Genomic DNA, 23229 nt, shown 5'->3' with positions numbered 1-23229 from the left:
GATGAGACTTTGGACTTTGGACTTTTAAGTTGGTGCTGGAGCAAGCTAAGACTTTTAGGACTGTTGGGATAGAATGATTGTATTTTGTAGGTGAGAATACATGAGTTTAGGGGGCCAGGGATGTAATGATGGAGTTTGGATATGTTGTCCCCTCCAAAACTCATATGGAAATTTGATCCCCAATGTGGCAGTGTTGGAAACTGATTGAGTCATGGGGGCAGATCCCTCATGAATGGATTAATGCTCTCCCTGGGGGAGGGGGATTAATGAGTGAGTTCTCACTCTGTTAGTTCCTGTGAGAGCTGGTTGTTTACAGGACCCTGGGACCTCATCTCTCTCTCTCTCTCTTGCTTCCTCTCACCATGTGATCTGCTTGTACCCGCCGGTTCCCTGCCACTTTTCTGCCATGAGTAGAAGCAGCCTGAGGCCCGTGCCAGATGCAGCTGTCCCAGAATCGTAAGCCAAATAGACCTCCCTTCTTTATAAATTACCCTGTCTCAGGTATTTCTGTTATAGCAACACAAAATGAACTAAAACAACTAATAAAGAAACAAATAAATATTAATTTCCCTTTGCCCTTTGCCCATCACCACGTACCACAAGGCAACTACTGTGCTGATTTTTATCATCACAGACTCATACTGTTTGTTCTTGAACTTCATGTAGGTGGAATCATACAATATATGCCCTTTTGTGTCTGGCTTCTTTGATTCAGCTTTGTACTATTGACTTTCATCTATATTAGTTGTATATTAGGAAGTGTTGTATATTAGTAATCTTTTCCTAATAATTTGTCAGTGGTATTCAATTGTATGAATACACCACAGCTTACTTGTTGATTCACTTGTTGATGGATATTTGGTTTTTTCCAGTTGGGCTATTAGGAATAAAACCTCTATGAATATTTTTTACTAGGGGTATGTGTGTGTGTGTGTGCAAGTATTTTAATTTATCTTGGACAAATATGTAGGGAGGAAAGTTGTGGGTCAGAGAGTAGGTGTAGACTTAACTTTATAAGAACTACCAGACAGGTTTACAACGTGCTGTGTAATTTGACATTTCCACTAGCAAAGTGCAATATACCTGTTACTCAATATTTGGCAGTGTTAACCTTTTATGATTTTAAAACCTGTAATAATTCTCAAGTGGTATCTCATTATTTTAACTTTCATATTCCTGATAAATAAGTTTTCGAGAAATTGAGCAGTTTTTTACCTGCTTATTGGCAGTTTCCATATCTTCCTTTGAGATGTATTGTTTCAAGACTTTTGCCTGCTTTTTGTGGGGTTGTTTTTCTTTTACTGTTGAGCTGTGCTATTTTTATATGCTGAATACTGTACTTTTTCAGATATGTGCACAGAAAATGTTTTCTTTCATTTTCTATTCATTTTCTCATGACTATCTTCAGGTGAGCAGAACATTTTAATGGTATAAAGCTCAGATTGCCACAATTGTCTTCTTCTTCCATGCTGAGTGTTTTATTTGTCCTTACTAAGAAAGTTTCAAAGGCAGCAACAGAATTTTTGGCAAGATAGATATTGCAATCATATACAACATAGTCACACACACGTGGTCAAGTATATGTTATCTTCTGTGCTGTAGTCTGTTGGTTGGAAGCAAGTCACAGGTCCCACCACACTTAAGGGGAAGAAAGGTCTCCAAGGTGCATATGCCAGGAGATTGGGTTTCTGGAAACTTCCTTACAGTCTATCTAGAATGCAGTGATAATTACAAAAAACTCAGATGTCAAAAATTACTTTATTTGGACCGGCTCCCGCTCACTGGCTGAGCGAGGCGCGGGAGCAACGCCGAGGCTTGCGATCCCGTTGGCGGTCCCCGGTCTGGTACGGGGGCAACACTGAGGGTTGCGATCCGTTGCCGGACACAGAAAAAAGACAAAAGACCAAAAAAAAAAAAAAATTACTTTATTTTATTTATTTTTAATTAAAACAAAATTGATTGTACTTATCTGTGGGGTACAACGTTTAATATCCACACCTGTGTGCAATACGTGATCCTCGAATCAAGAAAAAATTCCTATATTTACCATTACACAATGTAATCATTTTTTGTTTATGATACATGCACACCATCAAACATTAAGAACTAAAAATAAACTTTCAAGACGTGGGAGACAATCATGATTTATGTTAAGCTAAAAAAATAATAAAAATGTATGTGTAGATTGATTCCTACTAAATGATTATAATGCTATGTGCTAAAAAACCCCAAAACAAAAACAAACAAAAAAAACCACTTTGGAAATGAAAGAAGTATCAAATATTACCAGGTTTTGCTAGATAGAGTCATTTATTTTTATTGCTTGTTCTGTAATATTTTTCTTATGCTCTAGTTAATATATGATGTATTAATTAAATATAATTACGTTTTTACAATTTCAAAAATATAAATTTTCCAAATTAAGAAAAAAAAGCTCAAACTCTCTTTGTTTAGAATTCTTATTTTTAATTCCCTCTCTGAATGACAGAAGGCGGACTGAGTTCCTAACACCTATGAATCAGCAAACTTTTCATCTGTGCTTGTCAAATATCCAGAAAAGCTGAGTACTCACAAGAACTCACTTCTGACAGCTCTCTGCCATCCCAGAAAAATCTTAGCAGGACTGAGGGAAACCTATCAGAGATAGACACCTGACTTCCACAGCAACTAAAATCATTGAATCCAGAACTGCAGCATCTTTATGTGAAAAACTCTATCCAGGCCCAAGACAGCCACTGACCCTGCGAGAGGACACACTGAGGATGTGTTTGAAACGTCCTTCTTTGAATGCTTCCTTAGTTAACAGGTATCCAAAAGACATACATAAATTTATTAGACGTAAACTTAGTTACCAGTTTTAAAGAAAATAAAAACCTGTAGAACACAATAATTACATCTCCAAAGTGAAGAAGCTTGTAAGAGGTACAAGAGCTAAGAATTCATTTTAACTAAAACTTAAACTTTAGTGAGGATACTGAGCACATAAAAATGATGGACCTGCTTTTGTAATGCTGTGAGATGCTGATATATCTAATTCCCCAACAGAGGCTTATTAGAGTTATATATTTTTAAAATATTTTAAGAAATAGAAATATCAAGGCAGTCAAATTTCCATACAGCAACTTACAGTATAAAATACAAACTTGAAGCTTTGGAATTTACTGATGGCATTTCCAGTTTGTTCTTTGAAATGTTCTTGTACAAATATATTGTCTTGTTTACTAGACAGCAAAATATACTACTAGAAAGAAAGGAAGCAGAGTAATATAGATTCTCAGTATCTGTTAAGATTCTAAAATTCTAGCTAGATAAACATGGAATTAAGGAATGCTAAAATTTTAAATACCATGTCAGCACAACATACTGTTTTAACAAACTGTCAGCTAAACAAAGGCATTTATTTTCTCTAAGTTAGAACAAACGAGTGGGTGTGTCATAAGCTTCTCTTTCTCTCAGTGTGCATGTGTGTGTGTTTGTCCCTGTCACTCTCTGTCTCTCTGTCATAGCCTATTAAGGCTACTATAACAAAATACCATAGACTAGGTGGCTTATTAACAGTAGAAATTTATTTTTCAGTTCTGGAGGCTGGAAGTTCAAGGTCAAGGCACTATCAGATTAAGTGTCTATTGAGGTCCTCTTTTCTGGTTCATGCATGGTGTCTTCTGGCTGTGTCCTCACATGGTGGAAGTACAGACAAGCTCCCCTGGACCTCCTTTCTAAGGGCATTCGTCCCATCCATGGAGACTCACCGCCCAAAGGCCCTACCTCCTAATACCAGCGTATGACTTTGGGGGGAGGGGGGAGGAAACATCCAGACCTCTCTCTCTCTCTCTTTCTCATACACACACACACACACACACACGCACACACAGTAATACACCCTTCTGGATTTCTTGGTATTTTTCTTTCATAGTTTATTATTTTTTTTCTTTACATTTTCCACCAGACTGAAGAAATCTCTCTGTTTCCATTTTGTGCTAATAAATGTTGGGAATATTGAATGGAGACAATGTACACCTCCTCCATCCTTTCTGATGGGAGGGAACCACCCAGGGAAGCCAACACATTGAGGCTTAATACAAGTGAGGGTCCTTAGATGTGCCAGCCCAGTCTGAGCCTCCACCTTCTTAGGCCGAACCATGTGTGCCATTTGCCACAGTGCAGTGCACTGAATTCAGGGCTGAAATTGTGCGTGGTGGATAATTAGGATAGGGGAAAGCTTTTGTCATAGAAATAGGTTTTCATTATAGTTGAATGTAAAGAAATGACAATTTTCTCCTTAGAGGTTCTCGTTACACGGTGTCATAAGAAACTGCAGATGAGAGAAATCCTGTCCATCTGACCACTCCTGCAGAACATTAAGGGAAATTCTCAGCAACAAATAGTTTTTAATCTGTTTGATAAGGAACATTGGTGTTATTGTTTATATTAGTGAGCAGACTTTTCCTTGTGTCTGGTCTGAAATCTATGACTGTGAGTACTCTTTGAGGAGAAAGGTGAGTTTATGATTTCGTACTTTTGCTTTGTCTTAGAAATTTTGTTTAATGATCTCTTGAGATGTTCAACTACAGCGATTCTAGTATTTTACCTAAAGTGTTAATTAAACAGTAAATTCATAACTTTAAAATTATTACATTTTTATTATAACTGGGTAATATTTTCTGTTTTTATTGATCTTGGTGTTGTAAAGGCAAAATATGTAATATGGCAAAAAAAATTAATAAATGTTTTTAAAGTCTGTAAACAGTCTTTGATTTATTGTATCCATAGAAAAGCAGCACAAAAATCCTAAGCTGCATGTGCTACGTAAACATGACAGGGAGTTGCTGTTATCTCCATTTTACACACGTGGTTTTAAAAAGTACCTAAAGAGAGCAGAGACTTGCTGAAATTTAATAACTGACTAGTATTCGGTCTGTGCTTTTGTTTCCCACACACTTTGCTGGGCTGCCATGTGCTACATTTAAGCATCAAAGCAGCCCCCAATGTGGTTATTTTGTATCATTTATTATAGTGAGTAAATAAAAACCCAGAGAAGCCACAGGGTTAGCAAGTGTTAGAAATGTGATTTAAAGCTGTGTGTGTCTGACTCCAGGACATCGGAATTTTCAGATTTTATATCATGTCTACAAGAATCTCTTAATTTCTTCAATGGGATTTTGATTGATTGAAGTGCTATGTACACTAACGAGGTCTCCTTTTATGAAGTTTCCACACCGTACTTGTGAGTTAGCCTTTACCTACCACCGTTTATACTCATTATAAAAACTGAAGTATATCACACATTTACAAATCACTAGTAACAACTTATATTGTGAATTTTTAGACAGATTACTTATCAAACCAATTGTTAGATTAACATTTTTAATGAGGATGACCATATTATGCATATGATTAAATATCTTTATGACAAAAGGGTGAAAAGCTATCATATTAGCCTAATTGTTTACTTGTGGTAAACAAGAAAAAGCACCCATATTTATAGAAAACCAAGTTTACAGAACTTGTCCTGGGCACAGTGGCATTCAAATCTAGCAACTGCCCTTACATTAAATATATGGGGAAGTCATATTCATAGTTAACTTATATAAAGAAATGCATAGATGGGTACTTCAAAATGGAAAAATGGAATTAAAAAGGGAATATGAATTCTTCCATAAAACTTTTTGAAGTACCCTCACATGATAGTATGAAATAGAGTAAATTCTAAAGGATAATCACTTGATCTCTTGGATTGTCAAAGTTGCAAGTACTCTCTCCAATATCACATCTCATGCGAACCTGTATCCTGACACTGACTGGAAGAATTGGGTCAGGGAAATGTTGGAGAGGTAGAGAAAGCCTTCTTTGGAAAGGTGGATCTTCAACAGGACCTTAAAAGTCGAATAGGAGTTAAATACGTAGCCATATTTCAGTGTTCTTCCCTGGTGGGACATAATTGATCTACAGTACCAAATAACAATTATTGCTATTTATTGACCCCTGTTATGTATATTATTAGCTTTTTCTACAGAAGAGAAACAGAACTGATTAAAACTTCCTCCATCTGGTAGTATATGACCTACCTACAGAGCAAAGAATTTAAATATTTACATTATAGTAAAAATTATAACCTCTGTTCTAATTCTTATCACATTGCACTCAATGCATAATTATAAATATTTAACAAGGAAATTATTGAATTAATTTATTAATTAATGATCATCTCTTTAGAACATCATGGGTCAAAAACATATGTTCGTGGCTGTCTAGGGTTCCATTGTTCAGCTCTGTCATTAAAATCTATCATAGAAAATTCTATTACGAATCATTGAGAGAGGGAAAATATGTAATAAAAGGTGCCTTATGATTGTATGCATGTCCTGACTGAAAAACTAATTCACACCAGTTAATTCCCACTGCCTCTCCTTGCATATTTCTATATACAACATGAGGTACAGTCCCTATCCTGATTATCACTTAATGTCATTTTGAAAATAAAATGAGGTAATAAAAATGAAACTGTTTAGTAGACCATAAAAATGTATTTGTGTGCTGAGGAATTATTTAATTATATACATCACTGGATTTCTTATCACAGAGGAACTTAAACTCTATATATGCTTTCCTTGAGAAATAAGTAACTTTATTGTGATAAAGAGACTACTCTTGAGTGAAAAAGTGGAAGGAAATAACTCCATGTAGAAATCTCTAGAATCAGTTTAGGAAGGATAGTTCAACTTTACAGTGTATGACTATGAACCCAGAGTAAAATACTCTTGTTTACTAGTTTTTAAACTGAACTTTATGCTAATATAACAACAAATATCACCTTGTAAAATCCTCTAAAATTTGACATTGAAATTTGTTATCAAAGTATAAGAAAAGTTTTGTGCTCCAGCCCAAATTGTTACATATGTTTCCATTTGGAAATGTGTAAACAAGATAAAATATACACATGTAAGCATTAGAGAGCAGATGAAGCATTATTTTCCTTTTATAAATAAAAGGAAAACCAAAAATTAAGATTATAAAATATAAACCAGACCATGCCATCTCTAGCTGTTTGGGGGGATTGTGGGTTTGTCTAGCAAAATAGCTTTTCACTGTATAGTCAGTCACATGGGGAAAGGAGTCAAAATCTTACGTGTGTATAAGGAACAGAGTTGAAAGTAAGGACCTACCTTGGTCTGGGATATCTGCAAGTTTTAAACCGGGATGACAACAGTGACTAGGGACAGAAAGTCGTTCACTCTATTGACTAGTACAAACAGAAACTTTCTTGGTTCGATTGACCTCTAGATGGAAAAAAAAAAGTAAAAATACAAAAAATAAATAAATAAATCTGACCATGGGTTTGTGTTTATAGCAAACCCAAACTGATAAATTAATATAAAAATGTAAAGTTGAATAACAAAAGACCACGAATAGCCAAAGCAATGCTGAGCAAAAAAAAATAAAGCTGGAGGTATTACTCTACCTGACTTTAGGCCATAATAATCATATACAGTGTATATTGACAAAATAAAAATTTAACGAAAAAAAAATGTAAAGTTGAATTCAAATGACAAGGCTTATATTGTTGTTGTTATTATTATTACTGTTACTTGTTGGCACATGAGTAGTAATTGTTATTACTACAATGAGTAGTAATTGTAGCTCTTTTGCAATGACAAAGTAAAAATATACTATGTTTATTATTTTGCATATGCAGGAATTTAGCATCAGAGACATAAAGTAAGTGAGGGGCTGTCATGGTAGATAAGCATGTCATCTGTGACGTCAATGGTTAAGATTAGATTTTTTTCCATACCACATATTGGTGTGAATTCAGACAAGTGCTTTGCCTATGTAAATTTATATATTTTCAATTGTAATATATGGCTAATTAAAGTAATAATAGTAATAATAATAATACCTACCTCATAGGGTGGTCAGCTATTATTATGCCTACGGTCACATGGCTAATAATTAGTTTACTAGGATTTAAAGTCAGGTCTCTTGATTAAAAATCCCATATATTTTCACAACTATGCTTTATCCTAAATAAAGCTTTCTGTTTTTTCATTTTCTCCAGAGTCCTCTGGTTCAGTGGCTTAACCAGCAAACATTAGTACTGAGGCAGCACTGCTTTGAAGAGACTCAGAATTCACCATATAAAAAACTGAGTATTGGCAATGATTTATATGGCCAGAAAATTCCATGAAGAATATGATCAAAGAATCAATTTGGTCTAAATTTCAAATCATCAAGGCAATCATTTTATGATTTAAATATATTTAATGATAGATATCAAACTGCAATAGAGACATTCTTTTCTTTCATATTCTAAAAAATGTTGACAATGTATCAAGAAAAGTTCTAACAGAAATTAATAGTAAGTTATTTTACAAATATATGTTAAGTAGGTATAGAAAATAATATTCTTTCATTAAGATGTTTAGATACAAAAATGTGCGAAAAACACTATATTGAAATATTTGGTGTGTATTTGTCAATATACTATATAGGAAATATAAAGTCAATTCATTACAAATAAAAAATTGTCAAAAGAATACAGATCCAGCAATTCAGAAACAGATTATTGATATTTCCATTAACATTCTGTTGCAATACTCTTTAGCCATATGTGTATGTCTTGAGATTTCTTAATAAGTAATCCCTGTACTCCTTGGTTGAATCTCAGCTGTGATAACTCTTTACATAAGGGCACTAGGAATACAAATGGGCCGGGTTAACTTTCTGAATCTAACAAGAGAGAGCACCCGCCATAAGCAACTGGAGGGTGTAGTGATAACAGGGAATTGGGTGGGATTTACTAACGGTTGGGGCTTGTGTTGAATTATTTTCTAGAGAAACTAGAAGAAAGGAAGATCGCCTCTGGATTGGGTGCAGTCATTAATTAAGTTCATTTAAGCAATTGAATACCTCATTAATCCCTTTCAAAAGTCAGGAGGTTTAAAAGGGATAAGAATGACATTGGTAAGAAAGTATCATTTACTCAAAAATGTGGAGAAAGAGAATATGTGCACTAGGGATAAAAGATGTTTGCTTGGCCTTAGCCAGATACTCGTAGGAAAATTTCTTTAGGGTCTGTTGGAAACCCATAGTCTAATGAACAGCAGGGCTGAGAAGTGAGCTCAGGGTTCTGTTTCTTTGAATCCTATACATCTAAGATAAATAAAGAATACTGGAAAACCCCTCTGCACCTGGGTTGGAAACTTTTGAGGCAATGGCCTTAGCCAGATCCTCTTAGGAAAATTTCTTTAGGGTCTGTTGGAAACCCATAGTCTAATGAACAGCAGGGCTGAGAAGTGAGCTCAGAGTTCTGTTTCTTTGAATCCTATACATCTAAGATAAACAAAGAACACTGTAAAACCCCTCTGCACCTGGGCTGGAAACTTTTGAGGCAAAGTGACCATATGGCCTGGACTGAGTAGGGGGATTTTGTGTTTTGATGTTGTTCCATAATTTTCTCCTCATTGTTGTGAGCTGACTCATGTCCCTCCAAAATTGATTTTGAAGTTCCAACCTCAGTAGCTCAGAATGTGCTGCATTTGGAGATTTGGAGGCAAGGTCTTTACAGAGGTGATTGATTTTAAATGAGACCCTGCGGGTGGGGCCCTAACCCAATATGATTTGTGCTCTTATAAAAAGAGGAAGTGGCCCCAGGGGGAGGGGGCAAGGAGGGACTTCCATGTGAAGAGCGAGCCAGAGGATGTCTGAGAGGCTTCGTCGAAAACCAACTCAGGCAGTGGCCCGAGCCTCTGGGCCCGGACAACGGGGCGAGTGTGGGTGGGAGGCCCAGGCACGCAGCCACCGGTGGGGAAGAGGACGGGCAAGCGACTGTGACCCCTGCTCTCCCCCCAGGATGCAGCACCGAGGCTTCCTCCTCCTCGCCGTCCTCGCTCTGCTGGCGCTCACCTCCGAGGGGGCCAAGAAAAAAGACAAGGTGAGGAAGGGCGGCCCGGGGAGCGAGTGCGCGGAGTGGACTTGGGGCCCCTGCACCCCCAGCAGCAAGGACTGCGGCGTGGGTTTCCGCGAGGGCACCTGCAGGGCCCAGACTCAGCGCATCCGGTGCCGGGTGCCCTGCAACTGAAAGAAGGAGTTTGGAGCCCACTGCAAGTACAAGTTTGAAAACTGGGGGGGGCGTGTGATGGGAGCACAGGCACCAAAGCCCGCCAAGGCACCCTGAAGAAGGTGCGCTACAATGCCCAGTGCCAGGAGACCATTCGCGTGACCAAGCCCTGCAGCCCCAAGACCAAAGCCAAGGCCAAAGCCAAGAAAGGGAAGGGGAAGGACTAGAGGTGGGACCTGGATGCTAACCTGGCCCGCGCCTCCCCCACACTCTACAGGCCCAGGATGTAACCTACCAGTGCCTTTTGTCACTTGCTAGCTTTATCAATCATGCCCTGCCTCTCCCCTCTCACTCCCCACCCCACCCCCAAGTGCCCAAAGTGGGAAGGGACAAGGGATTTTGGGAAGCTTGGGCCTCCCCCAGAGGGATTTGAGTCCCACCCAGTACCCCCGAAACAAAGAAAATAAACCAACTTCCCCCCCACCTCCCCCCCAAAAGAAAAAGAAAACCAACTCAGCACTGATCTTGGACTTCCACCCTCCAGAACTGTGAGAAAATACATTTCTTTTGTTTAAGCCCCTAGCCTGCACTATTTTGTAAAGCCTGCCCTAGCAAATGAATGCAACTGTGTCTCTGCTAAGTATTGGTATAAGTATTGTTTTCATGGCTTTGTGAAAACATTTTGCTATAGCTTATTGCTTGTAAACTCTTTCTTGAAAGTTTAAGTAAATTTAGCTCTGAAATATCTGGATCTTTTAAAGGTTAATTCTTTAACAACACTTCATTTCATCCATGAAAATTGATCTGTTCAAATTGTTCCCAAGTCTTTGACTCAACATTGGATAATTTAAAACTTTATAGAAAATTATTTGTCTTACAGAGATTTTCATAAGACCCTGCAGAGTTAATAATAATATTCATTTTAATTCATGTGAATTTATGGCTATTTCCACTCATTTCCATTTTATTATTTATGTGTTTTTCTTTTTTAAAATTTTCAGTTTATCTAGTAGTGATTTATGCATTACACTGTTGTGTATTTGGTTTCATCCCTAAAATTGTTATTATTTTTTGGCAGTCAGTAGTAACTTTATTTTTTTTACTATTTATATTTTATTTTATTTTTATTTATTTATTTATTTAATTATACGTACATGTGGGGTCCAATGTTGCTTGTCAGTAATTGTGTACAATGTGTGGTGGTTGCATCAGTGTAGTTAGCTTATTCATCATTATAGTACACAATCGTCCTTTGTGTCCATTGCTAATTCCTCATTGACCCCCCTCTGTGTGCCCCTACCCTCCCCTTTTCCACCTCTAGATTTCTAAAAGTCCATCATATTACTATGATCGATTTGGTGGATATATATAGAACATTTCACCCAACAATCAGAGAATACACATTCTTTTCATCAACAGGTGGAACAATTTCCAAGATAGATCACATATTAGGTCACAAATCAGGTATCAACAAATTTTTAAAAATTGAAATCATTTCATGCATATTCTCAGAACACAATGGATTAGAAACAGAAATTAATAACAAATGGAACTTTGGACATCACACAAATACTTGGAAATTGAACACCATGCTTCTGAATAACATATGGGTTAAAGAAGAAATCAAACGGGAAATCAAAAAATTCCTCAAAACTAACGATGTCAGTACATCATACCAAAACCTGTGGGATACTGCAAAGGCAGTACAAAGAGGAAAGTTTATCGCAATAAATGCTTCCATCAAGAGAATAGAAAGATTTCAAGTAAACAACCTAATTTTATACCTCAAGGAACTAAAAACAACAGGGACAATCTAATCCAAAAGTTAGTAGGCAGAAAGAAATAATTAAAATCAGAGCAGAACTAAAGGAGAGACCAAAAATATAATACAAAAGATCAATGAAACAAAATTTGTTTTTTTGAGAAGAAAAACAAAATAGACGAACCACTAGCCAGACTTACTAAAAGAAAACGGAGAGAGAAGACCCAAATAATAAAAATCAGAAACGAAAAAGGGGATATCACAACTGATACTGTAGAAGTACAAAGAATGATTAGAGATTATTATGAACAACAAACTTGAAAATCTGGAGGGAATGGGTAAATTTCTAGACACATGCAATCTACCAAGATTGAATCAAGAAGACAGAAAAACTGAGCAGACCAATAATGAACAATAAAATTGAAGCAGTAATCAGAGCTCTTCCAAAAAAGAAAAGCCCGGGACCAGGTGGCTTCACTGCTGAATTCCACCAAACCTTTAAAGAGGAATTAATACCAGTTCTTTCCAAACTATTCCAAAAAATTGAAGCAGAAACCATTCTCCCAAACTCATTCTATGAAGCCAGCATCACCCTGATACCAAATCTAGACAAAGACACAACAAAAAAAGAAAACTACAGGCCAATATCCTTGATGAATTTAGATGCTAAAATCCTCAACAAAATACTAACAAACAGAATACAGCAACATATCAAAAAGATTATTCATCATGATCAAGTGGGATTCATCTCAGGAATGCAAGGATGGTCCAGCATATGCAAGTCAATAAATGGGATACACTACGTCAATAAAGTCAAGAACAAAAACCACATGATCTTCTCAATAGATACAGAAAAAGCGTTTGACAAAATTCAGCAGTCCTTCGTGATAAAAACTCTCAACAAATTAGGTATAGAAGGAAGGTATCTCAACAGAATAAAAGCCATATACTATAAACCTACTGTGAATATCATCCTGAATAGGGGAAAGCTTTCCTTAAGATCAGGAACAGGACCAAGATGCCTAAAATTATTTTTAGTGCCTCTTTTTTCTAATAAAATACATGTTGGTTTTATTGGTTGCTTCCTTGTACATTATAAGTGATAACTATTTTTACTCTGGCTATTTGGAAATAACATGAAATTTGTAGACTTTGCAAAATATAAAACATTATATTTTATAAATAAAATTATAATATATATATATAAAACAAGGAACACCCATACACCTGTATCCATAATCACTTATTTGTAATATTTTACCCCATTTGCTTTAACATTTGCTATAAATTTCTTTATTCTATCTACCTAGACTTTTTTCCATCATTTAAGCCTCTTTTTTCTAAACCATTTGAGAAAAAGTTTTATGTATCGAAGACCTTTACTCCTAAATACTTTAATGTTTACTACTTGAGAATTAGGGATACCTTTTACATAACAGCAGTATGTTTTTCAATATCAGCAAATGTAACATCTAAACAATACTTTTACCAAGTCTACTATCTATATTCCAACTATAATGATTATTCTTAATTTTAGTTTTTTACAAACTTGAATTTGAATTGTTTTAAAATATTAATGCAAGTGTTTCCAATGTGTTAAAAGAAATGAATACACTATAATGCAACTTTTATAACACTTTTGTATGTATTTTAAAACATGTCCAAAAATCTTTAAACAGTCATTCTCGTAAATTCTACTTCTATTAATTTCTAAGGAAGTAATAATATTTTCATGTTTTTAGGTTAGAAGAGCACCCATCCCAATGATACTTATAAACATTTAAATTATGAAGTGATTTAAATACTTGTCAGGGAAACAATCTGAAAAACAAAATGTTAACAGTTGTTATCTCTATATAGAGCAATAGAGCATTTTTCTTCATTTTTTCTTTATCTATGATTTCTATACATATATATATATATATGAACAATAGTGAAAATAATATTTATTGAGTGTTTTAAAATATGCATGCAAATTCTAAACCCTTTACATGTATTACACCATGTAATTCTCAAACAACTCTTTAACTAATTTTTATTTATTTGTTTAGGTGAGAAACATTAGGCACAGAGTTATTGAGGAATACAAGTAGAGAGGTAAGCAAAGATTTGAATTAGGATATTCAGCTCCATGCTTTGTGCTTTTAAATCCTATGCTGTAATGAATAAGTGTTGCCTTTGCAACAGGGAAAAAAAACATAAAAATAATCTCATTAGAGCAATGAATTAGAATTATTCCAATATTACAAAACATGAACATAAGGCTTAGTTTAATATTAAGAATGTAATTGTTACTAACAAATAAGATTTGAAATTTCTGATGAAATATAATGATTTAATTTTTTCCATCATATCGGAGAGATCAATTTCAAATAAATTCTGAGAATGAATGGTTTCGATGCTTACAGGCTATTAGTGTTTCAAAGAAAGGGATAAACATTAAAGTGTGTATAGATACATTTGAAAAATAAAATGTACTTTTGAAAGAGAAGTAGCTTTCAATTTTTCACTAAGGTAATACTTCAATAGATTAACTATTGTTAAGAAATTTAAATGAAAAAAAAATTATTGTCATGCCAAAGGAAGATTCTTTTGCTGAGAAAGCAGTCCATGTACCTCCTCCATTCAAGCATAAACATGGCACAATGACCTTAACGCCTGCCTTGTTGTTTAACGTCTGCATAGAGCTCTGAAGTGTGGCAGCCATTAGGACGAGGCAGCAGGAAGAAAAAGATAAAAACGTGGGAGGGCAGAACCTGTACGGTGAATAAATAGGGACTGTTCTGGGCTTCATAATACACATTTTCAACTTAAAATAGTCCATATTCAGATAATATTATCACAGTAGACTTGTAGTATACAATTGTACATGAATATATTTCTTTTTTTCCCCTCCCATCCTGTGTTCTAAAATTGTTTGCTCCACTTTTTATTGGAGTTATTTCTTGTTTTCAGATAGGGTCCTAATCAGAGATTCAGGGGCTCCTCTGCTGCTATCTGCAGCTCTCTCACCACTGTGCAGCTTCCTTCTCTTCAGCACTGGGCCCCATAAACCTTGCTCCGTCAAGTGCTCCTATCTCCTATCTATGTCTCCTTAGAGAGTCCTGTGGATTGATTGAATTGTGTCCCCCAAAGTTCATATATTAGAAGCTTAAAACCCACTGTGACTGTTAAGAGGGTGGGAAATCCTATTATGGCAATTGAAAGGTGGGGCCTTGAAGAGGTGATTAGTTGTAGGACCCTGCAGTAGTGAATGGATTAAAAATGGTTTTCAGGGGCATGGTTCTGAGGGCTTTAAAAGGAGAGCACGTGAGAGTCTCTCTCTCTTTTTACTCTGCCATCACCAAAGAAAATCCACACCAGATGCATTCCCTGGATTTTGGACTTCCCAGACTCTGACACTGTAAGCAATAAATTTTGTTTTCCGATAAATTACCCAGTTCCAGGTATTTTGTTATAAGCAGCAGAAACAGGCTAATGCAGAAAGACTGCTACGATCTTTTTGGGTTTCTCTTCTATACTGCATCCTGAAAACTCCCGCAGGCCAGAAGCTGGCGCAATCGTAGGGCTATGTCCTTTGTGTTTTTCCTCTCTGGGACCACAGTCTTTTGTGGCTGATTGTTCAGTGTCTGAAAATAGTCCTTTCATAGATTTTGTCAGCAAGGACAATTCCCATGGCAGTTAATCCTCCTTGAGTGGAAAATTTTCCTGCCTCCTTCCACAGTCAGCTCTGCTAGTTCTGCCATTTATGTATTACTTAGTTTTCACCATGGCTTCCCTAAGCTTCCAAGAGCCATTTCAGCAGTATGTTAGCACAGCACCTTTGGAATAGTAGCCGAGGTGCTAAATATTGTGTTCTGGGAGAATGCCCCTATCTCAATAATGCCTCTCTTATCCAATTTTATGCTTCTCTTCACTTGGCACTGTCAGAATCCTCTTCCATGTCTACTCAGCTGGCTCCTGCCACTACATGTTTGCTAGGTTGTGAAACGCCTTCTGGATATAGTCCTTTTCTATTGTTTCCAGGACGATCACTTCCCAGCTAGGTGACGAGGTGACTTGCCTAGACACCCTAGTTTTTTGCCTACTGGCAAGGAGGGAAGGAGGTGCCAAATAAGGGAGATGTTTTGCTTTGAGGGCAGAGGCTTCTGCATCATCTTTAAGTAAGAGGGGAGAAATAGTCTTTAATAGAGAAATTAGCCCCTTTTGTGGGTTTGGAGGAGGATTTCAGGATTTTGTAGAGCAACAACTCAGATGCTACCATTATGTGGCCCAGGTTCCCATTCTTTTGTTTCACTCTGGGTGCTGAACTTGGCATTTCTTTGCTACTTTGATGATTACATCTAAACCTAATCCTCAGCCTTTTCTATCCTCTGACTAAAGAAGATGTTGGCAAGGAGGTGTTCTGTCTTTCAAACTTAGCTCTTAATTGACAATTAATCATCACCCTTACCCTTTCACTCACTTTCTCCAAAACAGCATCTGCTCCACCACCGCCAGCTATTAAATTTAATTGTCCTTATAATTATCATTGTTCCAATATTTCCCTATTGACTGATAAATTGCACCACTAGTGCATTTGTTTCCTCCTGTGTATTATCCCAGTTCACCATCAGTGAAAGCTGCAATGCCTTCACCGTGACAGTAAACCGGGGGCTATTCCACCAGTGATCCGTTCAGCTGGCAACGGATTCAGTTCCAATCACATTCTAGATTCTGCAGTCTCAGAGCCATCCTGTTATTGACTGTCCCAAATGAGGTGCTCCAAGAGGTAAACTCTGAGACAGATTGGGTAGAGGAAATGTGTTAGGGTAGGCTTTTGGAATCATTACCTTTAAGGAAATGAGGACAGTAGGATTGGGTAGAGGGAGACACGAGACAGCGATGCATTCACTACAATCCTCAGGACACAGATGGAGCTCTGTAGTGGGGAAGATCCTTCAGAGATTTCTCAAGGTAAGGGAGCTGAGTCTTTATACTGTCACACTGAAAAGTTGTTGGATGATGGCTGCCTCCAGTAAAAGGACAGGACCTGCAGGATTCCCAGTAGCTGGTGGAATCAGTCGGTCTTGAAGAAGGATCTTGGTAGCACAACAGAACATCTACTAACAAATAAATAAATAAAAGGAAGAAAGATGAAGTTGAATAAAAGCAGAGGGAAAAATAGAAAAGAAAAAGAAGAGAAGACAGAAGGAGAAAGCAAGGAAGTAAAGTCTTGTCTATCTACAAAGATCATATCAGGTTGTAAGTAACTTCCACTGAGCACCTGTAATGTTTATAACTCTACACAGGGAATTGAGCAATGATTCAAAATGATTATGTCCTGGCTTCTCCCTGTAATAAGTTCTCAATTCAATGTGATTAGACCAGACAGGTTTTCTAAATCTTAGCACTGTATCAAACACACTAGTACTCCCTTTTTAGACTGTTTATATTAGAAAAAAGTTTAATAGAAGACAAAGTATAAACGATGGTTTGTAAAAAAAGGTAACTGAATGAGAAGAACAAAATTGGAGGACTGATACTGAGTTCAGACTTACAATACAGCTACAGTAATTTAGACAATGTGACATCGGTGAAAGAACAGACATATAGATCGATGAAACAGAAATAGACCTACATAAATAGATAATATAAATCTAAATATTGAAAATGAAAATATATTGTATTAAATATAAATATAAACACTTAAATATATATTAACATATAAATGCATATTTAAATATATAATTTTTAAGGAGAAAGGCAATACAAGGGTGCAAAGACAGTCTTTTCAACAAATGGTACAGGAACAACTGGACATCCACATGGAAATCAATCTAGAACAAACTTTGGACCTTTCAAGAGAATAAATTTAAAATGCATTTCATTTAAATGGACATATATCTGCAATAAAAATCTAAAACTTCTAGAAGATAACACAGGAGAAAATTTAGATGATATTAGGTTTGGGAATTACTTTTTAGATACAACATCAAAAGCACAATCTATTGAAAGAAATAATTGATAAGCTGGACTTTACCAAAATAAAAACTTCTGCTCTGTGAAATACAATGTCATGAGAATAAGAAGACAAGTCACAGAGTGGGAGAAAGTACTTGCAAAAAATATATCCAATAAAGAACCATTGTACAAAATATATAAAGAAACAATAAGAAAACAAACAACCCTATTTAAAAATGGGCAAATGACCTGAACAGTCGCCTCAACAAAGATAAACAGATGTTAAGCCAGCATATGAAAGGACGTTGAACATCAGATGCCATCAGGGAAATGCAAATTAAAACAGAATGAGATACCACTGCATACCTATTAGAGTGTCCAAAATTTGAAACCCTGATGATACCACATGCTGGAGAAAATATAGAGCAACAGGAACTCTCATTCATTGCTGGGGAAATGCAAAAATGGTACAGCCACTTTCGAAGACAGTTTGACAATTTCTTACAAAACTAAACATACTCTTACGTATAATCCAGCAATTACATCCCTTTGTATTTATCCAAAATTATTAAAAATTTATGTCCACATAAAAACCTGCACAGGATATTTAGAGCAATTTTAATCATAATTCTTAAAACATAGAAGATAACAAGATATTCTTCAGTAGGTTAATGGATAAGTAAACTGTGTTGCCTCCAGACAATGGAATATTATTTAGTGCTAAAAATAAAATGAGCTATCAAGGCATAAAAAACAATGAAAGAAACTTAAATGCATTTTACTAAGTGAAAGGAGACCATCTGAAAAGGCTACCTATTCTTTGATTCAAATATATGACATTCTGGAAAAGGCGAAAATGGAGACAGTAAAAATATTAATGGTTGGCATGGGTTAGGGAGATGGGAGGAATGAACAGACAGAGCACAGAGGATTTTTAGGGCAGTGAAACCATTTTGTATGCAGTACAATGGTGGATACATATCATTATAACTTGTCAAAACTCATAGGTTGTACAACACCAGGAGAGAACCCTAATATAAACTATGCACTTTGGGTGATAATGATGTACCAATGTAGATTCATCAACTGTAACAATTGTACTACTCTGGTGGAGGATGTATATAGTGGAGGAGGCTGTGTAAATATGGGGACAGAGGGTGTATGGGGACTCTTTATACTTTCTACTCAAGTAGTGCATTGGCAATCTCAAAGGAGAGTGATTTATTTTGAGAGAAGGTGGGAGCTCCAAAAAGGTCTCACCAGAGGTGAACCCTGAATCAGATCAACAGTTAAAGTTTAGCCAACAGAAAAAGAATACTAGTTTGAAGCTTGAATTTTAGTGCACTTATGCTACCTAAAAGGCTTGAACTAGTCTAGCCTGACAGCAATCAATTTTCTCACACTTGACATAATATTACATAAAAGCTTCATCAAACAGGGAGCAAACATGGGCCGGCCCGGTGGTGCACTCGGTAGAGTGGGGCACTTGGGAGTGCAGCGGCGCTCCCGCCGAGGGTTCGGATCCCATATAGAGACCGGTCCGCTTGCTGGTTGAGCGTGGTGCAGGCACGACACCGAGGGTTGCGATCCTGTTGCCGGTCATGAAAAAAGACAAAAAAAGGAAAAAAAAACACAGGGAGCAAACATAATAAATGATGGGAAATAAGGATGTCTAATGGATGTCTCAGCTTATCCATAGTCATCATGACACTGTATTTTTCATGTTTAAGACAACAGTTAATGGTGCAAACCCAAGGTGCCAAAAAGACCAAAATAAATTGAGGTAATCTAGCATAAACACACCTGTGATTTGGTGTGTAATTGAATTGCAATGATGTATTTTTATAACAACAAAATGTATCTTTCTCATAATATGATGACATTCTATTACTTAGGGCTGTTACATTAAATCTCCCACCAGACAGAACATCACTTAAAATGATTGCATAGCACTGACCAGAACAAGACTTTCAAATTTATGGGTAGCAAGGACATACCTGTGCCTAAAAAGAGAAAAAAAAAAGTGCCTTTATGCTTCAATGGGCACCTCCATGAGTAGTAGTTACATCCACAAGCTCTTTGCCACTTAGTCACTGTAAAGATGTCTTTTCCCCTTGAAAAATTCATTTGATGTCTTTTAAGGTGCCTTTTAATCTTAGACTGTTTTATGATTCATAAAGAATGGCAATATTATCCAGTGACCTGACCCATCTGATGCTTTCCTTCTACTATATCCTGCCAAGCAGTTGCTCACTCAGACCCTACTTGAACACGTCGCTGCTTTCTGAGGAAGGCTCGTTCAAATGTGTTCAGCTGAGATTCTTAAAAATTATTCCCACCATTGTTTCTGGAAATTGTTTGATGCTTTATAGAACAAACTCAAATTTCTCTTCCAAATCACAGGCTGTCAGATATCTAAACACAACTTAGATGATATAATTAACAGAGATTCTGTGCGCCAGACAGGAAAAAAACAAACAAACAAACAAAAACAACAGAATAGGTGCTTTGCTCAGTATGCTTGACCCTGGTTGGCACAGCCAAAATATGAACCTGATCTCATCTAGAGTCCACTTAGTCTTTTCCCCAAGTTATTTCTAACTAATATAAATTAGATGTGTTCTCCTCAACAACATTTTAAGTTGCATGACAAGACACAACTTAGCTTATTTTTCCCCTCAACAACACTGACATTTAAGACAAAATATGTGGAAGAAAAGATTTTCAGATTTTATTAAGGTTTTAAGCATTTATGAAGCATTTAGTGAACATCAATCATGGGTCAGACACTGCATGCCATATACAGGAAATGGATATTGTAATATGTAGAACCTATCCTCAAGGACCCTATGATGTACTGAGAAAGAAAGTGACACAAATGATCTCCGTGTATCAGGTATCTATGCAAAGTGCTATCAGAGCACACACAAAAAACTTGATAATCCTCTCAAGGATGCAGCGAAAGGTATTTCAAAAGAGAAGACACTTAAGTTTAAATCTGAGGAATGAGAATTTGTAAAATGAATGAAAGAGAAAGGGCATTCCAGAAAGAAGCAAGTATGTTGGCAAAACAAAGGCATAAAAAGTGCACCTGCAGCAGAGTGGATATGCTTCAGCCTTACAGAGAATAGTTCATGCAGGAAGTGAAAAGGGACGTGGCTAAGCAGGGAAGGCCAGCCGAATACCACTTGCTTGCATGCTACGCAAATGAAATTTCACATTAGTTTATGGCCATGGGAAACCATTGAAGGGATTTTATCAAAACAGTTACCTTCTGATTATGTGTTTTTAGGAAAGTCACTAATAGCTCGGTGGAAAATAAATGATACTGGAAGAAAATAGTTTAAAAAATCAGAAAATTTAAAAAATAGTACAGATCAAAGGTGGACTGAAAGCAGAAATTAATAGTCAGTATGGAGAGAAAGTCTGAATCTGAGAGGTATCAAAAGATAAGAATCCAATGGACCTGGTGATTGTCTGGATGAAGAGAAGAGAAAGAAAAAAAGGGAAAATGTCTAAGTTACCTCTCTGATTTCTGGCTTCTCTGGGTGATTGGAAGATGGCTTCATTCATTGAAATATGGAATATAGGAGATTACTCCATTTGGAAAAGAAATGTTAAGTGAGTTTTGTACATTTTGGCCTTAAGATGTCGGTGAAAATTGAAAGTAGCAAAGCTTGGTAAGTAGTTAGATGTGTGTGTCTCATATATGCCAGAAGTATCTGCATTAATAAGGAGCAAAAGAAAAATCTATGTGAAAATAAAAGGTGACTGAGAAAACAAACTATTTAAAAAGGCCAACAGAAGAAATGGTAATGGGAACATACTAAGAATTATAGAAAAGTACAGCAGAAATGGGTGAAAGTGGCTTATTTGTATGCATTAAGAACTAATACAGAGGAAGATGGTGGACTAGAGGTGCCCAGGGCACAATGCTGCCACAAAAGAAGATCAAAATGGGGCCAGCACCATGACCAACACAGTCACTGGCACAGATTCTGCAGAGCAGCAGTCACATGGACAGCCTGCTGCTGCCTGTGCCACCACTGCCACAGATAATGCAGCCATGTGGGCAGCAGCCAGTGCTGCTGTTGCTGCTGCTGCCACCACCAGTCAGCCACCACCATTGCGTGCAGACACTGCCATTACACGTGTGGTCCACCACCACTAGGACCACTGCTACCATGCCAGTGGCCCACCACAAACACTGATGGGTGGGTAGCTTACTGCAGCCACAGTCACCATGCAGGTGGCCTACGACATACATTGCCACAGACACTACCTCTACCAGGGCACCAGCAACCACTGCTGCAGCAGCAATAACTGCCATGCAAGTAGACCGCCAACTACTCTACTGCACTGACAAGAGGAGGGTCACCAGCAGAGCCTGGGAGGTGAGCTAGTGCAGACCCATGGCCCAGTGGCCCAACCCACAGGGGGAATTAAGCCGACCCCTGTGGTAGTGCACCTGAGGGTGGGAGCAATGTGGGCAACCCATGTAACTGCTTTGAGCTGGGGAGAGACACACACAGAGCTCTCAGAGAGTGCAGACACCCAAGATAGTCAAGTAGAGTAAGGAGCTGGCACAAGAAATTTCGTATAATGGAGGATCAGTGAACATGCCTCAAGTTATTTTATTAATAAAGGTTTATTATAAAAGCTACAGAAACTATTCCTCAGTGACATAAACACAAGAATCCCAAGTAACATCAACAGTAAATAAAATAATAAATTCATATTATTATGTCAATAGGTGAAGAAAAAATTATTTGTCAAAATCCAATACCCATACAGGATAACTCTCAGCAGAGTAAGAACAAAAGCCCAACTGACAAAGAATATCTATGAAAACCCTTGTAATAGCATCATCCTAAACACTAATAGACCAAATGTTTTCTACTTAAGATTATCAAGAATGCAAAATGTTCACTTGCATGTTTTCTATTCAACACAGTAGTAGCAATCCTAGCCAGTACAATGAGACAAGGAAAATTAATTAATACATATGGATTGGTAAGGAGGAAGTAAAATTGTTTTATTTCCAAACAACATTATCATGTACATGAAAATCAATTCTACGAAATCTGCAAAAAAGTTACTAGAGCTACAAGGTAAATTTTGCAAGGTGACAAAATAAGAGACCAATATATAAAAATTAATATACTTGTAATGAACCATCCTAGAACACAGTTTAAAAAACCTTCACAATATCATCTAAAAATGTAATATGTGAAAAATGCAACTACAAAACATTGCTAAGAAAAATTAGCTGGGAGACTGCCATGTGCTCTGATTGAAGACAGTATTGCTAAGATGAAAATTCTGCTCAAATTAATGTATAGATTAAATGCAATTCCTATCAAAATTTCAGCATGCTATTTTTTGAGAAAATTGACAAGTTAATTCTAAAAGTAGTAAAGAAATGAAAATGGTCTAGGATAGCCAAAACAATGAAAAAAATGTAGAC

At 36.7% G+C, this 23229-nt stretch overlaps 1 long non-coding RNA gene and 1 pseudogene across 1 annotated transcript in view; one reads left to right on the top strand and one right to left on the bottom strand.

Annotated features, from left to right (window-relative positions):
- Positions 1–23229, bottom strand: part of LOC103607267 — a 40577-nt gene that overhangs the window by 6077 nt on the left and 11271 nt on the right. Inside the window, exon 2 of the long non-coding RNA XR_551955.1 lies at positions 16652–16921. This is a non-coding gene — a long non-coding RNA (uncharacterized LOC103607267). The remainder of the gene's footprint in view (positions 1–16651; positions 16922–23229) is intronic.
- LOC103607266 lies at positions 9851–10450 on the top strand (annotated as a pseudogene).

The sequence above is a fragment of the Galeopterus variegatus genome, unplaced genomic scaffold, assembly GCF_000696425.1.
Source record: "Galeopterus variegatus unplaced genomic scaffold, G_variegatus-3.0.2 Scaffold7287, whole genome shotgun sequence".
NCBI classification, from domain to species: Eukaryota; Metazoa; Chordata; class Mammalia; order Dermoptera; family Cynocephalidae; genus Galeopterus; species Galeopterus variegatus.
Note: the sequence above shows the minus strand (reverse complement) of the source record. Positions and strands in the feature narration are given on the sequence as shown.